This window comes from Cariama cristata, unplaced genomic scaffold, assembly GCF_000690535.1.
Source record: "Cariama cristata isolate BGI_N322 unplaced genomic scaffold, ASM69053v1 scaffold941, whole genome shotgun sequence".
NCBI lineage: Eukaryota > Metazoa > Chordata > Aves > Cariamiformes > Cariamidae > Cariama > Cariama cristata.
In genome coordinates, this window is record NW_009600772.1 from 48,021 (window position 1) to 64,540 (window position 16,520).

Consider the following 16,520-nt stretch of genomic DNA (forward strand, 5'->3'; position numbering starts at 1 on the left):
GGAGAGAGCATCGGGCAACCTGCTCTGACTCTGCTTGAGCAGGAGGATTGGACTAGATGATTTCCAGAGGTCCCTTCCAACCTCAGCAGTTCTGTGAACTGCTGTTAAGAAATGAACATGCCAGGAAGGGTTACACCTTTGAACACCCCCCTCTCACATTTTGCAACACACCTGGTTCCCAATTCATAGGTCTTTTAGCTAAACCACCTTGAGCCAGCCTCTAGATCCCTCCCATAAACACACATCCTGCTCCAGGTGTCTTTCATGTCTTGAATTACTTTTGAATTACCACCCAGAAAGAAAAGGGCACAGCTGCCTCTATAAATCACCAGGGCAAAGCCCAATTAAATTCCTGAGATGATTACTTAAAATATTTATCTTTAAATTACAGAGGAAGTGGAAGTTTGATGGGCTGCCTCTGAATAGAACCGAACCAAAACAAAAAACAAAACACAACATGTAAAATAACTCTTGTGGTCAGGATTCAATGAATCAGCATCAACAAATAACTGCAACTGGTATTTCTCATACAGAACTGATGCTTTTTAAACTTTTAAGGCCATATCTTGCAAGTATTTACTCCTGCTGTAATTCACCCTTTTTCTGTCCCTAATTCAATTAAGGGTTTAGGTCAGAGATAAAGCTGTTCCTAACACAGGAAAGCAGAACTGGCTTGATACCTTGTAGTAATAACTTTATGTAGAGAGATCTAGCTCACTATTCAGTGAAGTTATCAACACACAGGAGTTCAGGATCCCTATGGCTCCTCCTATGCAGATCCACTCTTTTTCTATCAAACGTACAGCATCAGACTCTGACATTTTCTTTTCAGAGATGCCTCAGTGTTATTATGCCTGTTTCACAGATGGGAAACTACAGACAATAAGGCACAATTTGTGAAAGATCCAAGAACATGTTAGCAGCAGGGGTAGGAACAGGAGTCGGCTTCCCTAAAAATTCCACCAGCCCTTGCTAAAACCACTGCTCCTTTCTGTAAGAAACAGACCTTCCTTTTGCTCAGCTGCTCACATGTATTCTTTACCTATTACCCCCTCTAAGGGAAGCACTGTAAGCAACACTATCTTCACAGCTTATTCTGCACACTCATACACAGTTTGCCATTTCTCCGCAGAATCTGTGGAGCTTTCCTGAGATGTTTGTGAAGGGGTTGGCAGGAGACTGGGAATTACTATCAGGCTGGGGATATTTTGGGATAGGTATCCTGTAGGTTTGTCAAACATCAGCCCTGCTCCCACAGCATGCAGGCGAGCAGAGTTTCACTGCCAACCCCTAACAGCACCCCTAGCCCTGCTGCCATGCCTGCCACGCTCAGACACCTTTCTCTTGCCGGCTTTGATTTCGGACAGTTTCTTCCTGACCTGTCTTTCTCTATACAACATCTCCCGTTTCATTTTGCCTGTTCAGCTTTATTCATTCCTTAGCCACTGCTTATTTCTGTACCTCATCTGTTTCTCTCACAGCACAGAAATTCTCTTGAATCTTTTTGAAGCTTTATTCACTTGCCAGACATTGCAGGCTATTTTGGATAGCAGGAAGAAGATTCTGCACAGCTTTCTACCTAGTAAGATATTAAAGCTTTACTACTTTAATCTTTTATTTGCATCAGTCAGTTACAGCAACCTGCACTACTAAAGAAGGGGTTCAGCCTGCTATCTGCTAAGTGCACAGCACCCTCTTGTGCCCTGCAGACCAGCGGTCATCCCACAACCACTCGTCTCTCCTGATAAACTATTAGCAACTTTTACCATATTCCTATGTTCTACCAATACTCTGAACTTCACTTCTTCCTCTTCCAGTAGCCTGATTAAAGAAACCCCGATCACTCCATGCAAGAAAATAAAAGATATAATCCAGGTAGTGGGTTTTTGCACTATTTTAGAGGCGTACAGAAAGACAGCAGAGGTGTCAGAGCAAGCCTAACTAATGCATAGACCTGAGAAGGGAAGCAAATGCAAGGAGCAAAGCTTCTAATTCCCTGATGGCACTAAGTCAGAGGAGCCAAATTACAAACCTATTGTATGCTGCCACTCCTGTCATTTGAATTTCATTCTGCCTGCACAGCCTGTCATACCTTTGGGCTATTTGTTACAGAAACAGAGACACGAGATCATAGATTGCCAATCACCTATTGGATCTGGATTATTTATTTTCTTTGAGGAAATTTTAAAGTACATTGTAATAGATAATGCATATCAGGACTTTGTTTAGCTTCAACTGCCACTATGGTGCTCCAGTGAGTAGTCTCAGAAATAAATATTTGTTTCTAATCTATGCTTCTTCAGTACTCCCAAGCAAAGCCCTCACAGCTTTCTCACTTGCTATCCAAAAATACCTCCAGTACTAAATTTTAGTTCATATAGTTTTGAAAAAGCACAAGCTTCCCAATTAGAAATTGATGCCAAACAAAAAACCAAATATTCTTCTCTCCACACAGATGGGATCCCACATAGATCAAATCTCAGCTATCAGCTCATTTATTTATGATCCCAGCTTCCAGCCTTCCCTAAGACAAGAGAGACAGGATGGGTTTGAAAAACATGCTCGTAAAATAAGCAGGGTAACAATTTCATATAATCAAAGAACCATGGAGGAGTTTGCAGCAAATCCTTTTGTGGAGAATGAAGAAGCAGAAACAATTCATCTCCATACCCCCTAGTTGTAGGAGTTGAACAAGCACAACAGTAGGCAGGCTTTGGACTAAAACAACAAAGATCTGGCTTTCCATTTCTTCAATTTTCTACTCAGGATACTACTAAGAGAAACCTCTAAAATAAAATGGAGAGTGACAAGCCACGCTAGTCCTGGGGACCTTTAGCCTGCTTGCAGTACAATATCATGGCAAGCAGTAGGGAACAGAAAAACCATGCACTTCCTTGCCTAGTGAAGTAAGAAAAAGCTTTGCAGAAAAATGGCAGAGGTTTCATCTTTCCCTTAGAAACTTCCAGCCCTCCCCTTACAAGTGCTCAAAACTTCTCAGAATAATTTGAGTAATGGAAAAAAAAAGAAACAGCAATCATAGTACAAACATAAATGAAGGATTCAGATCTCAGCCAATAAATCCGTACTTACAAGAGACTGAAACTTAAAACTGTCCATCCTCATTCATACTTTTGAACAGCTAATTAAGCATATTTTTCCATGAAGAAAGTTATTATTCCAGGCTTACGCTTCATTGAGTTAAGGTACATGTCATGTCCAAGGCTGCCGTACCAGGTGCACATGACGACTGCAAAGGGTTTTCCTCCTCATTACCGTACATTAGCAATGTGTCATGGGAACGAATGTTCAAACTTGAATGACTAACAGTATGTTAATCAACTAATCAAACACCAAAACCAAGTGCTAAACAACATCTTTGAACAGAAGTCCCATCTTTATTCAGATATTTACCATTTTGACTTTAGTACTTTTTTCTTTGGAGAAAAATCTTTCCCTGCCATGACCAGGCATGTTTTTAAGAAAGCAGCCAAGGGGCACATTCCAACAGTTTTCCCTCTGATCTCACATCTAAGGAGGACTGAAAAAGCAAAAGATAAAAAGGGTATATTCCTTTGTCTTACAATTTCTGAGATGATAGAAACTGTGAAGTGAACTGAAGCTTGTATTACACCTGCCCAGTCCTTCACTGCCGCTGTCACTGCTGCTGCCATGCCACTGGGAGGGAAATTACATCAAAATTAATCAATGTGGCAGCAGCAATGATTGAATTTGAAAACTTTAGACACTGTAGTTCAGCAGCCAAATGAGACCAGCCTAAACCCATCAAAGGACTTCCATCATCTGCTCTAGACAACGTGGTTTATGCAGACATGTGGTCACTATCTTATTGTAAATCATTCACAATCACTAAAAGCATTCCTGAGAGATGGGACAGTGTAGATTATATATCCTTTTTCCCCTCAGGAAGGCGTTTGTATCCAGCCACTACAGTGGAGACAACTGTTTGACCTCTACATACTCCAAATACAGGTCCAGAATTACCACAGCTTTAAAGTAAATTAAAGGCTTCTAAAAAGTGAAAGTTCTCCTAAGCTGTTGAACCAAGGTATGCTCATGTATATCCACTGCTACTTTGTATGTAATGAAGTCATGAGTAAAGCTGGTCTCAGGTTTCTTCTCAAATGCTATGTATCTAGTCAGATTCACCAATGAGTCTGTCAAGATCTGAAAAACCTTGAGGAGATGAGAGATCTGAAGTGCTTTAGAGGATCAGAGTTTCTGAATAAATATATATATAAAGAAATCCAACATAGTATTTGTGGAAGAAAATTTATGAAAGTCAGACTTTAAAGCAGCGGTTGGAGTTGAACTTCCATATCTGAAATTTGTTTCAACCTGCACCTAAGTTTCAAGCAGTGAAGCTAAACAGAGAAGGAAATTTGAGCAAATTCTCAAAGCCCCAAGATATCACAAAATTTAATTCAGCTCTGATGTAAAGCTAAGTAGATTATTATCTTTATCCCATAATTATAAACATGGCATATTTGCTTCAAAAGACAGGAAACTAACAACTCTTGGGAACTGATTTCCTCCAAATCATGCACTCCACACTCATTCTTTCTAGCCCTGCTGTAGAAAATGACTGCTAAACACTTAATCAAAGCACTCAGAGGCTGATCGTGCCACTGTGCAATCTGGCTGAGCAGAGGGTAAAGTATGACAAATGGTGTATGTTCTAGTGAAAATGAGGGCAAGTCTTCCTTTCCTGTAAGGAAGGCAAAACAATTATTCTGAAATATCTGGGAAGCAAATTTTCATTCTGTCAGTAGGAAGTATATAGTTTTAATTTGTACGCTGTGTCACCTAGAAAACCCTTTGGAGAGTTCTCTTTGTTCTAACAAAGAGAAAATAGATTTCCAGCAGTTAAAGCAGTTGACAGCTAATGTTTATAAAAACACCACATAGATATTCTTTAAGTACAAAACCCCTCCAGATCATCAAGTCTGCATGGGTACAGGAGAGAGTAAAAAAAACAAAACTAAAAACCTCCAACAACCAAAAACACCCCCAAAAAACCACCAAAAAAAGGACTCGAATTCATTTTGCTATTAACATTGTAACATTAATAGGCTGAATATCTTTTCCAGACCAAAAAAGTCGGTGTACTTGTGAAGATATTATGCAAATTCATACCAAATATACACCCAGCAAGAAAACAGTTCCATTTACAAAGGCACAACTAATTTAATTGGAGGTCAAGGTCTTTTAATGACTCCTCAGTTTGCTTTGATAAGGGGATTTCAAAGACATTACAAGCTACCTTCCTCAGCTGTATTAATTTAACTTATTTGATGTGGTACAAGAACGTCACAACAGGGGGGGGAAACAAAACAAAACAGGCTAGATCTTCTAGATCTTTCTTCTAATGCAGAGAAAAAAAAAATTAGTCATTTGTGCTTACTTCCCTTCTCCCATACTGACTTGCTATATACACTTCATGGATTTAAATATGCAGAAAGCATGTTTGTGTCAATGGAATTCCAAGCATCAGTTGAGTCATAAATAGTGGAAATAATTATCACACCCTTTCTGTTGCCCTTTACCATAAAAATATTTAATGAAAAATATAACTAAGTGCTTAAATGATCAGACTACACTTTGAAGGGAGTGGCACACCCATTAAATGATGTGCACCATCCCCACAAGCATGCAATTCTGTATTTTATAGGTTAATTCTGTACAACTAGCTTTCTGCAAAATAATTACTCCACAGAAATGCATCCATCCCTGCACTGGAACCATACAGCACTAAGAAGTACAAAGGGACAACAAATAATAGATTAGGTCTTGAGACAAGACAAGGAACACTAGAATTTTGCACTATGTTCAAATGGAAGTAAACTGATAGAATAAGGGTGTGCAAATGTATGTTTGTGTGTATGTGTCCATATGCATGTGAAGTTCCTTTTTTATTAAAAAAAATCCAGAGAGTGCAATCTAGCAGGAACAACTGAAAGTTTGGCCCTGACACTTTATCTGTAGAGCTCTTTCTGTGAACAGATCTGTCATATTTTTTAATTGTATGTTAAACAAACCAAATTCCATTTCTAAAGTCAAGAAATACCAAGTTCTTTTATACCCACATGAAGAATAAAACCAAACAAAATGGTGACAAAGATCCTTGGACCAATAAGATCAAATCCTCTCATGCAAAGGACTTGTTTTCACCTTTGAAGGGTAAAGTAAATGTTGAAAGGCTCGCACACTTTACTGTATGCAAAAAAATGTTTGCAAGATGATGAAAACATTACAGTTACCAATCTCTTGGTATAACTGAAGTATTTACAGTCCTGTTCATGGTAGATGAACCTAATCATTCACTTGTCTTCACTCTAAAGTGATCTTTCCATCCTCTTACAAGTTTCTCTGGCTATACAGAAGTATAGTGTCCCTTAGGGAATGCAGCGTATTTTGACTTAATGCCTTCTGACATTTCACTTGCCTTGTTAATAAGATGGGTGAAATGTCAGGTGAAATCATATCAGCAAGTGCAGCAATCCCCAAAAGGGAGATATTTGGAGCTTTGTAATACTGCCTCTGGATTTGCTTTTCAAAAACATGTTGATAACCAATGCTAATTATTACAGTGACTAGCTTTCATAATTGCCTCAGAAATTACTTACCTCACTGATAACAAATTGGGGGTACTTCTCTGATACTCAGTGATATCAGACAACCTCCAGAATTTTATTACAGTCACACTTTGAGTGGTGCATTAGTAATCACTAGCACAGCTGGTCTCTAACACAACTTCTTTCAGCCTGCATGCTGATACTGCAGTGGTACATAGTAGTTTTAAATACTAGAACTCCAGTAGGATCCTGAGTACTGAGAGGTGGAGATGTCTTAGTACTTGGTTGCACAGTTCCAGCATCCAGGAGTTGTCCCACACTACTACACAGTGCTATTGTGCAAGCATAACTCACCACCCTTTGTCAGGAGGCATAGCTGTTTTGTGTATGTAATTAATGTTTGGATTAACCCCTTCATACCTCTGCTTATACACACTTCTACACTTGCAGGGGCTGCCTCATTTCAAAGATATTAAAGCTGAGAAACATCACCAAAAGAAGGTAAAACACAGAACTTCCTCCCTGGGGAATGTTAGTGAAGTTAATGGGCATTAGTGCTGGCAGTATGCCAAGTGTAATTCTCAGTCATCACAATCTCTGGGATGGTTCTACATATTTTTTTTCCTTTAGAAATATATATAAAAAAATCAATCGCACAAAAATGGAATAAGTGAAGTCTCTTAAAACTCAAATTGGAAGGGAACCCAGAAGAAAAAGTATGTTTGCTTCAGGTTTCTGTCAATTTTGCAGGAAGTTAATGGCACAGAAGATATTGTAAAAATATTGTTCACGTGGTGACATGTGGAATGTACTATATTCTCCAATTTCTCAGGCTATAAGCAAAAAGATGTTTTTAGGGATCGTGGAATGGCTGCAGACTGAAAATAGAGAAGCCAAAAAAGTCCAACAAAATACATTCAACAAAAAACTAAAATTGAAAAATTAATTTTAACTGCTAATTTCTATTTTCTTTCTAGGAAGTGTTATTTGTTAATTCTTACATTTTTCTCTATGATATTCCTCAGCAGGATATCATCTTCCGAGTTTTCCAAAAGGTCATCTGCTACAACTTATGGTCAGAATTGTCTTATCTAAGCATATAATGAAAGGTTTCAATTTATTTCTTGACAGACACTTACACAAATTACATAGTTCCTGCTGCTGAAGCTAGGCAAACACTTGCTAAAATTATACATGTGGCTTCTTCTGATACAGATTTTACATTATAAACACTTTATTTGCTTTTCCTGAAAATACAAGTCTAGCTTCCTGCTTTCCTTTATCAAGAAGGTTTTATTTATTTTAAGGAAGATGTTTTGAAGTCAACTTCTTAGTAGGTGCATAAGCAGTCCAATTATTCAAAGCTACCACCGACTGTACTATACCAGTGTCAAAGCATTTATGTGACTGTCATGGACACAGGCAGGGAATAGCTGTCAAGGCGTTGATATGGCATCTGTGCAGTCGTCCTCAAAAGTTACCCACCAAGAAACAACTTTAGCACGTTTGTAGTTACAACAATGAAAGATTTTGATGGTGGTGAGAGGGGCACTTAAAGTTACTTTTTGTTATATTGCTATTGTTGGGTCCCTAAAAATGGGATCTTGCTTTTCACCAAAATGAGATAAGTCACATGTTATCCAGAAAGGCATCTCTCCTCTGGCTACTATTCCAACCAGGTATTACGTGCTATTCTCTGGGATGGCCAAAGGAATATAGTTACAAGTTGTACCATTGAGAAGTGTTTTAATAACTAGTTTGAGTAAGACGAATCATTCTAGATGCACTTTTGATGCTTAAAAAAAGTAATCCAATAAAGGATTAGTTAATGCAAGTGTACAAGAAAGCCCTAATAATTTTTAGTTTGCTTTTAGAAAATATAGTAGACAAACATTGTCACTGCTAACATAGCTACTGGGCATCACTCAGAAGAGCAGACACCTTATTGTTACCTTTAAAAAGGACTGTCCAGTACTGCCCACTGCCTTGTGGCACATCATTATTACCTTAAGTGACAGAGGGCAAGAGCAGAAGGAGGCAGGGTCACAAGTGCTGAGCCAAGAGTAGAGCTCCATAATTCCTGTTGAGCTTTCTGGAAGACTTGTTTCATGCCACATAAATATTCTACACGTTAACAAAGTACAGGTCAAATTCCCCAGATACACATTCTAAGGCAAAAAATCCACCTAAAACCCTGCATTTCGCCTTTACTCACACTTACAATGTCATGCCTTAGGATCTCAGTTTCCTTTTTTAAACAGGGGAAGGGATAAAACTGCTATAAGACTTACAGGCTACACAGGTTACAAGATATATGGATCCAAATTCTTTATTTGAGGAGTAATCTTTGCAACGAAAGGTGCTGTATTATCAAAAGTGCTTGCAGGCAATTAAAATTGTTAATATTCTTTGTATTGTACTTGGTGTACAGCTGCCTACGCCTACAAATACATGAATCACAGTCCTCTAATTCATTTTCCTGCAGTGAAACCAAGAAGATACTAACATTCCAGTAAAGAAAAAAACTCTTAATTCATTACTTTTATTTAATCAAATAATTTATGAATAGAGACAGTGTTGGCACTGGAGGGAGAATCTACAATACTTATTTTCCACTCCTGATCTACCCTGTAACCTTGGAAAAGGCACTACAGGGCTCAGTGCCTCAGTTTCCCCATCGTTTCACATGGAAATAACTAGAAGCAGGAACTGGATGGAGCTTTAAAGTTAAATGATAGTCACCTCAAAAGCTTTCAGCATTTCCATTTTACAAGGCATGGGCTTTTAAATATTTATGTTTTAACAATACAATAGTGCCTTGAGCTGAAGACACAGGTAGATGGCTTGGGGCTATTAAAGTGGTGAGCAAGCCTCTAAGAGAGCAACTATCTCACTCTCCTTTGTGTCCTAGAGTTAGTTTATGCAAGACAGGTCTTGCAAATACAGAGTAAAGCATAAAACATTAATTTCTTAATTTAAAGCATGAATTAACTTACCCCTTAGGAAAATCCTGCATTTGAACTGCCTTCCCTTCTCTCCCTTGAGTTGTTACCAACAAGTTAATATCACAAGAAGTGATCTCATGCAATGGTTTGAGTAAAGCAAAGATAATGTTTATTTATGTCTATGAATGCCAGTTTAATCATGTTCCTCTAGGTCCACCTTCTACACTCAAATTGGGACTCCACCCCTCCACATGTTCAAGCCATCATTTTATTTTATCCAGACATCAATGATTTATAGCATAGTTCAAAGAACAATCAAGCCCTCAATCTAATTATTGTTTTAACTATGATGAACATTCATTACATTTTTGGTGTCCTCTGTTGTTCTTGTTTCCCTTGCTATGATACTTACTCACTATTTTTCAGGAAAACAATATTACAAACATTTGGCAAAAAATGTTTGTAAAGCCATGCTATTAGTCTAGTATTTCCCCTAGACAAAGGATTAGCAGTTGCAGCTGAGACCCTTTATTAAATTCAGTGGTATAGTGTTCCATTTTAAGAGATTACAGTACATGATTCAGCTACATGTCTGTGAAATAATACATGAATGAATCCAGATTTTGCAAAACAGCTGAAACACTCATGATTACTCCTCCGATTTCAGGGCTTGGTTTCATTTTCATTTCACGTATGCTTTGCCCCTTAAAAAAATTCTTCAAATTGTTATCAGTTGAATTTAGTTGCCAGTTGAAAGGTAAGCTGGGGTCACCACAACAGCTGTCACTTCAAGAAAACCCTCAGTTTCTACTGCTGAAAGACCACTACACCTTATTTCTCTCATCGAACCCTTCACCGCAGCATTATTTTCATACCCATTTGGACATGTAGCCAGGGTGGAAAAACGTGCTCCTGCTTGAAGATGTGGCAAAAAAATTGCTGCCCCAAACCTTACTTGTCTGGAGCATATTTCTCTGCTCAGTTTCCTCACTGGGAGCAGGCAGCGGTGGAATCCAGCCCCACAGCCAGTGCACATTAACCACCCCTGTACCTGCAAAAGGACTGCTCGCTCTGGCTGCGGCAGAGTCCAATGTGGATGCTCTCTTTCTGTTTATTCACTTACACTATTTGCAGATAAATCCCAGTTATATGAAACGTGTCACAGAGTCAGGAAGGCCACTGGAGAACACCACTCTGCGCTCACTCCTCCCCCCCATTTCTAAGTATCCATCCTCACAATCAGCCTGCTTTTCTGTCCCTACCTGCTACCCCACCATCTGAAATATAACTATTCTTTCCACCAGCTTTTGCTCATCTTTGCACTTCCTTCATGAAGCTGCTTATTCTTGGGAACATGCTTTGTGTACAGAAAGGAAAAGAAACCACGTTCTTTTAATATGTGATTCCTCTCTAAAGTGAGAGTTAAAAAGGGAATTCTGTCATGGAACTTAATGGGGGTGGTATTTCTCATTTATTTATCCATGTGCATTTAATTTCTTCTAAAAGACACACAAGCTTATTCAAAGAAACAATTACTCATTTACAGAAAAACTGGCTGCACCCATATGCAGTGCGCACCTAGGTCCATCCACCTCCTTGTAAACCCAGGCAAACCCTGCCCCACGCTGAAGACGCCCAGAGAGCCGAGGGCCTGGCTGCTAGGACACAGAATGGCCTCAAAGACACAGGGACTCTCTGCTGGGTTCTGCTCAAATTCCAAGCAGGTGTGATCTCAGCCACCTTGTCAGGATTACAACACTTCTTGTTGCATTTCCAGCACACTAACACAATGCTTATTTAAAGAAATTAGGACATGTAAATTCCTGATGACAGGCATTTGTTTTATCTGTATAAACTCACTATAAAAGCAGTGAAAGTCTTTGAAAGTATTAAGAAACAAACTCATAGAACCATTCTGTAATAAATGAGAGACTGAGTACACAGTACATGTGGTTTTCCCCCCTTTTGGCTCCATTGCTATGTTGCTTTCCTTATATAACTGTTCTGGTTAAAAGAACACTCCTGACCTAAGAAAACCTACATCAACCTTATAATTTTTTGTTAAATACATGGTGGTCATCCACAGGTTTAAAAGTAGTAAAGAGTGGGCATTCCATATTTAACTCTGAGTCACTCCATTGTATGTCACGTAGAGACAACTGCTGGCAGACTTTGGAAAGACTTATTCTGGATAAAGTACTTACTGACAAATCCCAACTCCACTCTGCCCTCAGGAGCATGCCCACTCCCTACAATCAGCTCTTACACCATATATAACCTGTTGCATTCTGTGAATTTTCTGTTTTCAGCACTGTGGCCCCAGAGAACTTCACTCTCACAGGAGAAAGCTTTACTGAGAAAGCAGCTGAGAAGCTCTGCTCCAGGGGTCTTTACAACCAACCAACATACACATCCTCTTGAGACAGGCAGTGTAGACTCTCTACCAAAGGTGTCCTACTCCCTTCACACCAGTATTTTGCTTCAGATATGCAATTAATCAAAAAAAGATTATAATTCATGCTTTTGTGTTAAACAGCCTAAATTCATCTGCTTCTAAGGAAGAGCCTTATAGTATGAACAAAAACCAATTTCAATCTTGAAATGATAAAAGCAGGAAATAAAGTCACTTCAACATCAAACCATAGACTTTGAAACATCATAGAGAAATCTTGACATTCTATATAGATCAACTTGCTCTTACATAAAATTACCATGTAGCCCTCTTCACCCTTTCCCTCTCCCAGCTCATCTTAATCAAGTCTTTTCAGGACTGACTGAAATGGCACCATGGAGAACACCAGCTTGTACAAAGAACAATTGCCCATAAATCTAAAATGAAACTATTGCAAGTGTAGATGCTTGCTTCTTTTCCCTTAAATACTAGTTTATTTTGAGAGTCAATTCAATATATCAGGATTTCCTGGCTAGGATGGGAACTGGCTGCTTCAGAATTGCGCTCTCTCTGTCAGCCTGCTGTACAGCCCAGAGGCACTGGCTCAGTGTGTGCCCATTTATCAGATAACAAAATATTTTAGGTTGTCTTTATGTCCCATAGATTGGAGCACTGGTCTGTGAACACTGGTATATATTGATTTTGGTGAAATGAGTTATATCAGCTGAAAATCTAGCCCCATCTCCAAAACTGACTGATAAATATCATTACTATTTCAAGCTTAAGATCAACTTCAAGCACTGTTTCAATTTTCTGATTCAATAACCTCTCTTCTCTACATCTGACAGCTAGGGTTGCTCACACATCTGTGCATATAATATTTTACAGTCAGGAGCACAGATGGTCAAGGAACAAGATTTGATTTATAGCTCTTATCTTCAAGATAGCTGCATAATATGAATATTTGAGTTTGTCAACACTAATACCAATCCCTTCCTATAGGACACATTTTACTTTTTAAATAGTGAATTCTTCTTTTGTCTTGCATCAGCTGCAAGTGTGACTTCACATCAAAAGTGGCATCCCTGCCAGTCAGGAAAGGCCGCCTGAAACACAAATAGGGTGAAAGCAGAATCTTCCAGTTCTGCCATTCCCTGACACCTGCCCAATGAAAAACTTCGGGATGCCATTTTAAAAACTAGCGGCTAACACATTCTCATATCTTGCATACCAAGTGCTTTTCCAGAAATTAGAAACTAAAGGCACAGTGACTCAAAACCAAAAGCTTCACAAAGCTACAGCTATTTAAAGCCTTTGCAAATCAATGAAGAGAGACGATGGACTTCAACTTTAACAATTTGTAAATAAGGGAAGGTAAAAGCTGTTTCTGATGGCAAGGGTCTGTATTTCTGCAAAAGCCTTCTAAAAATCTTTGACTTCCACATAAATAACCCCTTAAAATGGGAATATAATCATCCATACTCTCAGTTTGAAGTCCGCTATGTAGACCCGAGTACATGCATGTACATACACGGGTGACTTCTCTCTATACACACACATATATAAAAAGGCCACACGAATGTCTCATCTCTTGAAAGAGAAATACCTGAATTACCCCTCTATTGCACAGTCTCACAAGTTGTCAGAGATTGTGACATGGTCACAGACTTGAATGTCCTGGCTTCTACCTGACTTATTACAAAATTTTCCATGAATATGCAGCTCCATGTGCTGCTAGAATTTCTTTCTACAGAACCATCTCCAGTACACAAGAAATGTTAGCTCACAATATCTCCAGTACATAGAAAGTAAACCCATATTTTCCCCTTCTGACTCTTTCACTAAAAATGCATTCAAAAGGTGTAAATTAAGCATTCAATTTGATTATACCCTTTGCAAATCTGCTCTGTAACTAAAAAGATACTGTCTCTTTCTGTTGCCAAATTTCCTGTTTCTGTACCCCAGGGGCAGCTGTGGGCCCTGCAATATTTGGTCAGAAGCATAAAAACTGTTTTCTGCAGGCTTTATTAATTCTCAAGCCATTTCCTGTTTTCCCTTTGCAGCCAAACCCACCCCTTTTGGCAGGTACTGACATACAAAAACACTCGATTCAGTTTGAGGAAATGTTCTATCACTTGAAAGAGGAGGAGACCCAGAACGATAGCTACAGTTTTTCAGTACCTGCTCTCAACAAGGCAACTCTGCTTTGCTGTAGGTAATCTTTCAGCAAATCACACTGTATAGAATTGCCCATCTTAATTTTTTGAATCCTTCACACAATAGATTTAGCCTGAGAAAACATTACACACATCACAAGCAGAGAGTGTCCACAAAACAAATTCTTCTGGAACTGGAAATAGAAAGCGAATTCTATTCACAGGTTGTATTTTTTGTGTCTGATGTTTTGGCAGCTTCTTGCAACATGTGACCCAAACCCACACAAACCTTCTGTCCAGTTTGAGACACAATAGCCTTGGTTTGCACAGGGGACAAGCATGCACAGGCTTAGACAATTTACAGGACCTGCATGCTTGGCACTCCTGAACATCAATCCTAGAAGACACAGGTGTCCTCAAAGGGTTTCTAAAAAAATCAAACAAAAAAATCAAGTATCAATTCTGGTAATATGGCCCTAGAAAGTTTAGACCTTGATATGTATAATTCCTTGTGGTTTAGAGAGAGCTGTAGTGAAAGGGGAATCATTCCTGAGATATTTCAGGAAAATAGTAATAATTCTGTTGTCATCTGAGATGAAGTTCAATTAACAGATTCATGCTACACCTGAAGCTCTGTAACAACAGTTCCTTCTCTCCAGCCCATTTACCCCAGAAGTTGAATCAGCATTGTCCCCAGAGGTCACTGTCACACTTTGCTTTACTTTCTGGATCATAACATCCACTTGCAGGGAAAGGAAATCTGGAGCTAGGTTTTCAGTGTAAATGAATTAAGCATACACATTCCGATTATTTCGTTCAGCAGAGAAATGCAATCAATTCCAGGATAAGTTGCCAAATTGCTAATTACAAGGCCAAACCAATACCAGAGAAGAGATCATCATAAAGCACTACACTTTCAGAAGACTGTACTTCAGCAGACTGACCAACCCTAATACTGTGAGCAACCATACATAGTCACACACAGTCAAAGCAACCAAGCTGCCTACGCTTACCCCCAGCATGACATCCATCTCAGCAGCAGAGTTACACAGAATCAGTGGCAAGGCTGCCCTTGCCGATACTGGAGTCACTGTTTAAAGGCCTGGTTCGAAGCCCACTTACGGCAACAGGGACTCTTCCACTGACTCCAGTGCTCCTGGGTTCATATTGCAACATTGACTGATTCAGGGGGAAACGTATCATCCCACATGACTTCTGCCACTGAGGCATAACACTTCGCAGGATATAGTCAGTAGTCCTCTACGCCCCCAGCTACGTTTCATTCTTTGCTTCTTACTGAAGAGACTAAGAGCTTAGAGACAGCCTAAGCCTCTCAAGGCTGTGCAAATGACGATACAGTCAGACAGAAAGAACAGATTATGAAATGAAAACATAAGGGCAGCTTGTACTTTAGACCCTTTCCACCTCCTCCCTTAAACCACTGTGATTAAAAACACAGAGCTGCCTGGCAAAAAAAAAAAAAGGTGACCCACGCACTCATATCCTGCCCATTTGTGGGAATTGTCCTAACACACCCAGAACATAAAAGACCAAATTACAGCATCTCTGCATAGACCTAAACCTCTTTCCATTACAGCATTTGAGCACATGCACAAGTCCACTACTAATCAGCAAAGACATACACTTACATATATATAGGCACTTACCTTCTAGTTTGAAACAAATAGACCACATAATTAGGTGCTGCTTTAAACATAGATGGATTGTTAAATCAGAACCTTAGAATAACTCCTTTATTTTCACAAAACCTATTGGTTTAACAGAATTATAATACAGTGAACTATACTTTCATAAAAAATTTAATTTTGTACAGTTCAGAGGAAAACTGCTCCCTCACCCCTCTCTGGCTCCATACCCTCTCCCACGGGTATACTGGCTCTTCTGAAGGAATTTTCTTGATGTTTTACATCAGAGGGCTCAGCAATGGCTCCCAGCCTTCATCTCCTTAGTCAGCAACATGCTGTCCTCACTAGAAGGCAAGTTCCTGTCAAGGTTGTCCTTCAGGAACAATTTCATCTCAAGATGATAATTAGTAAGGCATTCCTAGCTTTTCCATTAACTTGTTTTGCATCTATAGGCAAATTTCTTGCCCTTTGTTGCACTTTGATACCATGATAGAAGCTGATTTTATTAAATTCTTCATAGTTCAATAGATTTATGTAAAGAGGTTAGTTTTTTTTGAGTAACAGGATGAAGCAGAAGAAATAGGTTGGTATAGGAGAAACTGTTCACTATTGGGAAGAATAACAAAAATGTTAACAAGTGTTGAAGCAGCCACTGGAACGTGGACATCTTCAATTCCTGAAAGCTCAAGGGCTCTCGTTCTATACCCAGAATACAGTACAGTTTAAAGGAAGAAATTATTTAATTCAGTAAATAGCTTATCCTTCTTTAGAAAGGCTTATTCTTAAAC